This window comes from Anolis carolinensis, chromosome 6 (assembly GCF_035594765.1).
Source record: "Anolis carolinensis isolate JA03-04 chromosome 6, rAnoCar3.1.pri, whole genome shotgun sequence".
Taxonomy (NCBI): domain Eukaryota; kingdom Metazoa; phylum Chordata; class Lepidosauria; order Squamata; family Dactyloidae; genus Anolis; species Anolis carolinensis.
The window spans coordinates 71,629,834-71,638,738 of record NC_085846.1 but is presented as its reverse complement, the minus strand read 5'-3'; the positions used below and the strand labels follow the sequence as shown (position 1 = coordinate 71,638,738).

The following is an 8,905-nucleotide window of genomic DNA, read 5'->3' as shown; positions in this document are numbered from 1 at the left end:
GATTTGCAAGAGGGAGAAGGTAGGTAAACCTAGGTGAATAAAATGTATTACATCTGATAAACTAGTCTTGACTTAGAGCATATGTGTTAAACCCAAGACTCATGGGCCGAATCCAGCTCACCATGCCGTTTTATCTGACCCTTCAGATGCTGGACTACAACTCCTGAATTCCTTCTCATTAGACATCATGACAACAGCTGATGGGAGTTTTGATACCGTAACGTCTGGAAGGCTGCAGTTTGTTCTATTTAGTCAGGAGTGGGGTTTGGATTTAAATACAATGCTCGTGGATATGATGTCTGACTTTTAAAATGTCTGTTAACCTTTCCCCAAGCTCAGAGCCACAAGTGCTGTTAGACTGCAATTCCCATTATCCCCAGGCTGCATAGCGGATAATCAAAAGTGATGGGAGTTTTAGTTCAATAATATCTGAGGACTCAAATCTGGTAAAAATTAAAAAGCACCAACCACTATGTAAAAATATTATAGTCGGCCCTCTGTGCTTACCAATTCATGTCCGTGGATTCAACAGCCTTTTGAAGGCAACCATAAGGCTGACATAGCCCTAAATGAAAATGAGTTTGACATCCCTGAATAGAGTCCCTCTTATGTCAAATCCTTTCTCTTCTTTAGAGTACAACGTAACAGTCAAAGTAGTTGCAGCTGCAACAACAGCTCCGCTCCACAATCCCACTAAAGCTGCTTGAGTTATGCATTCTGCTTTCTTGCAGCTCATCAACAGTATAGTAAATCTTTTTTATAATTGAAAGTTCCTCTATTGCAGAATGGATTATTATTGATTCCTGTGTGTGCATTCAATGCTGACACCAACTCTTCACCATGTTATTTCCTTTAGCTTCCTTTCTGATTTATCACCACAAAGCCATCAAGAGCCTTATATGATGTATCTCTTCTGCAGCCCAAATGTATATTCTCCTCATCTGATGTGTTCTAAGCTACTCTAAGTAGTAAAATGAAGACTTAGGAGAACAGATTCTAATCTTGCCACAATCACATTTCTCCTGTCATCTGGTCCCTTGCCTATTCCCTCTTTTTATCCATGTTTGACATTATTTAAAATTATATTTGCCATATTCATTCATCTTTTAAAGTTTTTACTCCTTTCCTTTCTTCTTAATTCCGAACATCTTAACAAAATGAGTAGCAACAATCTGTGTCCAAACAACAGTGTATTAAATTGGTCAAAGTTGACACCTACTTTCATTTTTAAATCTAAACTCATGCCCAGAAAAAAAAAATCACAAGGAGCATGTAATTTGGTGCAACAACAGCAAAACTGGCTGGGATTTCTGGAAGTTGTAGGCCAAAAACATCTGGAGATTCCAGGTTAAGAACCACTGCTTTAAACCTAGGAGATAAGGACCTAAGAGCAATACTCATTCTATCTAGACAGAACAGAATGGGTGGGCAAAGTGTGGGCTACATACAGCACCCACAGAGATAAAAAAAAAAGTATTGTCCCAAAATGATCTCTAGGGAGGATGAAGGCATTTCCACCACTTTTGAAGCCCCATTGGGGCCCCTAGGGACTGGAAAAAAATGCAAAAGTTAAAAAAAAGTTTTGCTCCTAAATATTTTCTAGGGATCCTGGAAAGTCCCAATATATGAAAAAAATCCAAGTTCCTTAGAAGCTGTTGGGGGGTGGAGGGGGGAGCAAATGCTTTTCATTTTATTTGTGGGAGCACAGACAGCGAGGAGTGCAATCACCCAAGTTTTCTTGGGGAGCTAATGCATCACCTGGCCTTCAACAGTTGTTTTCCCCAGTATAGAAAAAGGCAAAGAACGAGGAGAACTTGGCCATATACTTACAAGAGCAACAGTTTCAATTGTTGTCCCATCACTGGTTGCAGTAAACACAAATGAAGCTAGTGCGAAGAAGCATAGTATTATTATAACAACGCACAGATCCTAGAAATGAAGTGAAAATGTGGTTAGTATCAAAGGGGTCACTTTACTATCATGAAATAAGAACAATAATACAAAAAAATCATTCTAACATCTTGGATGGCAGCACTTTCCATTTTCAAGATATTGCAATCTTTGTTTCATTTACCCTCACATAAACACATGACAAGGTTACATATACTGTAATTCCCAATGTATAGATGGTGAAGCTAAAAAACAATAGCCCCAGGCAACTTAGTAAGTTTTTGGTTGAGCTAAGCCTAAAACTCAAATTCCCTTGGCTCAAGGATGACCTCTGAAAGTACTTCAACATGCTGCTGAAATAAATAAAACAATAAATCCCTTCTTCCTCACTTAATGATTTAAAGTATGCATGAAATTAACCATGGTGAGTACTCCAATGATGTATTCTTAGAAGGAAGAACAGTTTCATATAACAGATATTATATTCTCTTTTTTAAAAAGACTGTTGTATATTTTTACTTCTGCACGACACCGTCAATAGTTTTTAAAGCAAAAGCAAGCTAAATAATTGTCAACAGGAAATTTAGATGTGGAAAATCTGCCCTTGGAATAAAGGAGAATGAAACAGGTATTAGATACAGTTGTTTGAAAAGCAATTTAACCTGTCACCTCTGTGAATAAAAATGCCTTTGTAAGCCTACACAAATAACAAAACATGACAGGCTATGAGCTCTTGCATATTCTTCACTCACTCCTATTTCTCAGACTATCTCCTGTCAATCAACTAGTATTTACTGGCATAGAACATCTGGACAGTAAAAGATGCTGGAATACAAAGAGCTTACATATCGTGTTGTCAAAGGCTTTCATGGCTGGAATAACTAGGTTTTTATGAGTTTTCCAGGCTGTATGGCCATGTTTTGGAACATATCCATACAGCCCAGAAAACTTGCAACAACCCAGCTTACAAATCTCCCTATTACTGAATTAACATGTCATCCTTCATTTCAATGTTGACTGATTCCACAAAGTTATCAATTATGACATTCACAGTATAAGAGATGTAGAACACCTAAGGAATTCCCTTGCTCCTGCAAAGGGACAAACGCCTTTAAAATAAGGCACCATAACTATTCCTTGTTGGACAAGTTCTATAGCTCGCAGGTATAATTCTCTCAGTCTATTGACATGAAATATTTTCAGTTGTCACTACATGTTTGGACTGTCCAAAGGGCAACTTTTCCTGGGCCCTTTAAGGGGGAAAACAACAAAGCAAGGTTAGGTTGAGGGATCTTCAGCACACACAGGATTGTTAACAAACTCTTTACCAAAGATTTTACCCATCTTTACCAAAAGCTCTGTTATGTTCTTCCCTGTCCTCTTGTACAAAGGAGTGCAATATATGATGAGGATCGCGAGGCACAAAAGGAAGGCACTGCAGCTGACAAACTCAAAGAAGTAAAGTCCACCACAGTTGGTGCATTCGGGCACGACTTCTTCACAGACAAAGGCTAGGAAGGACAGCAACTGTTGGAAGAAGGGAGAAAAGATCACTAGCTGCTCAACTAGAACAGTCAATAAATTGCAAAGCATTTCTTATCCCTATGTAAGCCTATGAAATGTCCTATAAATGAAAGCCCTCTGGTTTATCAGTTTTGTCCCCATTGGTTTCTACAATCATTGTCAAGACAGCTTTCCCCAAAAGACTTGTAGATGTACTGCACTACAACCCACCATCTGTGCCTATTTGGAGTTGCATGTTGTGGGTCAAGACATCTAGAAGGTTGAGGAAGGAAGGCATAAGATATGTTCTTCAAAATGTTCTTTCTCTCAGCAATGAGACTTAGATTGAGGGTGGGATTTTCCCAGATTTTACCAAGAGAGTTCAAGGCGACATCTACGCTGTAGAATAAATGTAGTCTGACACCACTTCAACTGTCGTGGCTCCATGCTATGGAATGCTGGGATTTTTAGCTTGGTGAGGGCACCAGCAGTTTTTAGCAGAGAAGGCTAAAGATCTTGTGAAACCACACCTTCCATGATCCCACAGTGTTGAGCCATAGCAGTTAAAGTGGTGTCAGGCTGCATTTATTCCATGGCATAGATCAGGCATGGGCAAACTTTTTTGCCTTGGGGCCACATTGTGGGCCTGGCCGAGAGGGAGTGGGGCTAGTCACATGCTGGGTGGGCACAGGCCTGCAAGGCAAGGCCAGGGTCGGGATCATCTTCAGGTTGTCCTCACAGCATAAGGACAGGGCTGCTTGCCCCATCCTTATGTTGGGAGGAAGATGGGACACATGGCAACTGCCCTGATTCTCCTCACTGATCCTTAGGCTGTCCTCTTGGCATTATGACAGGAAGAAAGCAAGACAGGCAGCGGCTGAGAGTGCTCTGGAGGTCTCTCATCTGTCGTGTGCAGTCCTCCCAGCATAAGGATGGGGCCGCTCACACCGTCCTTATGCTGGGAGGAAGGCGAGACATGCGGTTGCTAAGAGCACTCCAGATGGCTCTCAGCTGCTGTGGGCTGCCGTGTCCTTATGCCAAGAGGACAAGGTAAATGAGGAGGGCCTGAGGTAAGCACCTTGGGGACCACATCCAGCCCCGGGGCCTTAGTTTGCCTATGCCTGGCATAGATGCACCCCAAAACACATCTTCTAAGCACATTTGCCACAACTGTTTCCATTCAGCCATACTCATTCCCTGCTCCCACAGTTTTAAAATTTCTGTAATACTTGCATTCTCACTCTCAGGCAAGTGATGCCTCTTAAACTAAGCCTTTGCTTCTCTTTCTCACTCTCTGTCACAAACACACGGCTCAGGAAAGCAGGAGACATACAGGGATAAATGGCTTTCAGCATGATAAGCTACTGAAGCGAATACAGCTTAAGAAAATATATAGAGAAAAACACATATTTGAAAGCAGCAGATGAATTGTGAAGGGAGAAAAACAGTAATGTCCAAACTGGGGGAAATGTTGCTATTCTCATCTAAAAAGACACATATAGCTATTAGGGAGTTTCCAGACATTCATTTCCCCTGCAGCTGTAATGGCAAGCTTGGAAATACCTCAAAGAACCAGAAAAATAGATATTGTGGCATGTTATCACAAGTCAGCTGCAGAGTGTCATTTCTTTGGAATAAACAGCTCCACGTTAGGCAATTCTTACACAAAAATGTGCTTCATATCTTGAGCACACAGTGTTACCAAGTGGAGAGAGTGTCTTAATAATTAGTTTCATTTTTACATCTATAATATATTACATTATTATATTGAAGACAAAGCAAACATTATTTTCATCTTCATAACTCTAAGCACACATTGATAATGTCAAACTGCTGCAGTTGCTCCATATTCTTATATGAGTCCTTTTAGTGGTGGTATCTTGTCAATGTGGTGTATGGATTTGAGCATTTGACTATGGGGACCAGGGTTTGAATCCTCATTCAGCCATGGAAATCCACTGGGTGTCCTCGGGAATGTCACGCTCTCTCAGCCTCAAAGGATGGCAAAGGCAACCATCTCTGAACAAATATTGCCAAGAAAGCCCCATTATAGCGTCACCGTAAGTTGGATATCACTTGAAGGAACACAACACTCTCTAGAGAGGTTCTCTTGCTTCATATATTAACTAGCTAAACCCGGCCACGCTTCGCTGTGGCTCAGTATGATATGTAATAAATGTAAAAGTAAATAAAAGTATTGTAGCGGACATAGATTCACTGAGAAAATACATCATTCAATTCAATTCCCTGCCTCGCGTTGCTATGTCTATGTGAAATGAAATGAATATCCCATTATCCGTGGTTCTCCCTCCCCAAACTCATTTTACTCTAAAAACATGTGTGTATTAGAATGCAACGTTGTGTCAAAATTTCAAGTTAATTGACTTTTCGAGTTCTGTGTGCACAAACATATGCAGGCTGTCGTATAAAGAAGACTTTAGTGCCATGTGCCTTTGGTACTCTTCCATATTATCTGACATATTAGAAATATAAGCACTTTCCATAGTTTTACCATAAGCTGCTTTTTAAAAATTCTATCATGGGTGGCTGAGGTTTTGTTTGTTTGTTTTTTGTTTTATAATCATCCTGCATTTTATCATGTTAATCCATTTGTCATGTTGTTGTTGTTATTGTTGTGTATGTTCAAGTCATTTCCAAGTACAGTAAAGGCGACTTTAAGGCAAACCTATCACCAGGTTTCCTGGGACTGGGAGTATGACCCACTCAAGGTACCTGATGTTCAAACCACTGCACTACACTGGTTTAAACTATGACATGGTTTAAAGAAGCATTTTTACCCTTACTGTAAATCACCATAGACTGACTACTTCATTGTAAGTCTCTTGCCTTATCTCTTTACATATGTCTGATAGGACAACATGACTCATGTTTTGTTTTTCTTTCAACTTTTGAACTTTTTTGTTTTGCTGTTGCACAAAAACAAAAGGAATCATATATAAATTGTTCTGTGACTCTGCTTCAAAACACATTCACCAGGAGCCATTAAGTCTGAATTGCTATAGAAGTCCATCAACTTCAGGAAAAACACAAAAAGAAATCCATAAACTGTCTGGCAAAATTCTAGTATGTACCACTGCTCTTTGGAATAGATTTCAAATGGCACACAGAAGTGCTTGACATCCATTAGAAACGAGCACTAAATTCCTAGCAGCTAGTCAATGTCAAAATGAGCTTGTCTTGCACAGAACTAAATGAATTTTTTTTGCAGACCTGAATTTATTAGTGATGCATTTCTTAAAACTACATACTAATCTAATAATTTCTGGAATAAATATAATCAACTACTCTCAGTTTTGGTCACAAGCTCCCACAGCCACAAATGATTGTTTGCTATTGTTATTATGTGTGTTCCAAGTTATTTCTGATTTATGGTGACCTTAAGGCAAATCTATCATGGGGAATTTTTGACAAGATTTGTTCAGAAGTGGTTTGCCTTTGCCTTCCTCTGAAAGGGGCTGATTGTGACTTGTCCAAGATCACTCAGTAGATTTCCATAGCTGAGCGGGGATTTGAATCCTGGTCTCCAGAGTCATAGTCAAATGCTCAAATCACTACATCACACCGGCATCCAATGTAGATTGCATGTGATTAAAATAGGTATGCTTCTTTTATAGTACAGATAGTTAAGCCAATAATATAGTTGAAGGCCCCTAAAACTATATATTAAAATCAGTGATAATTTGTGAAAAGCACTAAAGCTCCCTACCAGGCTCTCCCAAAACAATACCAATTGACTTTATAGTTTTATAGTTTATAGTTTAGCCAGCCACAAAGCTGAGCCATTATGGAAGGCAATGCAAATGCTTTGAATGTAAAAAGTTCCAGGTTTATTCTTTGACATATGCCCAGAAAGGTATAAGAAAAACTCTTGTCTGAAATCCACTGAACGTCACTGCCAATCTGTGTAAACAATACAAAACAAATGGACAAGTAGCCTAACACAATACAATAAGTGAGGGCTGTTCGACAGTGGAACTCTCTCCCCCGGGCCGTGGTGGAGGCTCCTTCTTTGGAGGCTTTTAAGCAGAGGCTGGATGGCCATCTGTCGGAGGTGCTTTGAATGCGATTTCCTGCTTCTTAGCAGGGGGTTGGACTGGATGGCCCATGAGGTCTCTTCCAACTCTACTATTCTATGATTCTATGATTCTAGGATTCAATGCATCTCCCAGGATTTCACTGAAAAACCAGTACTTGCAATAAGATGTGCAGGCGTCCCTGGGAAGGACTAGTCAGAAGTACAGTTTCTTTTTTATGCTGCATACTAACTCACGGTAGAGCATACTGACATAAACAAACATCGGCACACACCATCTGTATGATGCAAGACCTTTTTAAAAAACAAATCACAATTGGTTATGAAAGCAATTACAGTAAGTTGCACCCATTGGCAATAAAATTGATGCAATAAGTCCAAAAACGTACACCCAGAATCAATAATGACAGTATATGATCAGATAAATGATGCCACTGTGCACACAGCTAATAGGTATTTACCACTGATGGCATTATCCTCCATTAGTCTAAATCAGAACTATTGCTTGTGGAAGCAGAACAACATTCAAAAAGCTATTTTCCCAAGAACTGAACAGCAATAACCTGATCTTATTTTGTTTTGGTTCATTACTATGTGGTTTCTCATTCTCACATGACCTATTTTTCACACACCACTTTATTTCCTGCACACCTGCAGGGAAAAGAGGGCAGACCGATTTGTATTTTCTGTCACTTGCATCCAGTCAGGCCAGAACTGTAGGCACAGGGCTATCCAGGGGCTCATTGCACTGCTTTGGCACAGCAACTCATTCATCAGAAGCCCACAGATCTCCCATTTCCACTTGATCTAAACATTGCTATTGTATGGGATGAAGGGGCATCCACCTGCTCAGAGAAATGTAGCCAAGATAAATAACTCATGCAAACAAACTGTTTGGTTTTGTGGTGTGTGGATTAGTAACCTAGGACCTAACAAATCAGAGTGTACAGTAGCAATTATATACTTGAAATTAAGGAATAAGGTACCTCTGATTCAAAGTTTGGAAAAAGCAGCTTCTTTGAATCATTGGCTGGGAGATTTGGGCACTATAATTTTTTGTGTGTGTGTCAGAAGTGACCTGAGAAACTGCAAGTCGCTTTTGGTGTGAGAGAATTGGCCGTCTGCAAGGACATTGCCTAGTGGACGCCCGAATGTTTGATGTTTTACCGTCCTGTGGGAGGCTTCTCTCATGTCCCCACATGGGAAGCTGGAGCTGACAGACAGGAGCTCACCTCACTCCCTGGATTTGAACTGCTAACCTTTCAGTCAGCAGTCCTGCCAGCACAAGGGAGCTCCAGAACTATAATGAAAAAGCTGGATTCCCAAATTCATATTCATTCCAGATATCTGCTTTCAGAAACTAAACTTAATGCATAATCCTTTCACACAAAAATCCAGTTCTGGCAGATCTTGGAAAAGTTAAACGAGTGCAGTCCAATAAATAAATAAAAATAAAAG

At 40.1% G+C, this 8,905-nt stretch overlaps 1 long non-coding RNA gene across 1 annotated transcript in view; it reads right to left on the bottom strand.

Annotated features, from left to right (window-relative positions):
- The window catches only part of cmtm6 (CKLF like MARVEL transmembrane domain containing 6), a 41,588-nt gene that overhangs the window by 4,411 nt on the left and 28,272 nt on the right, over positions 1-8,905 (bottom strand). The window contains exons 3-4 of the long non-coding RNA XR_009999800.1: positions 3,241-3,417; positions 1,831-1,929 (exon numbers count right to left, since the gene is read on the bottom strand). This is a non-coding gene — a long non-coding RNA (CKLF like MARVEL transmembrane domain containing 6). The remainder of the gene's footprint in view (positions 1-1,830; positions 1,930-3,240; positions 3,418-8,905) is intronic.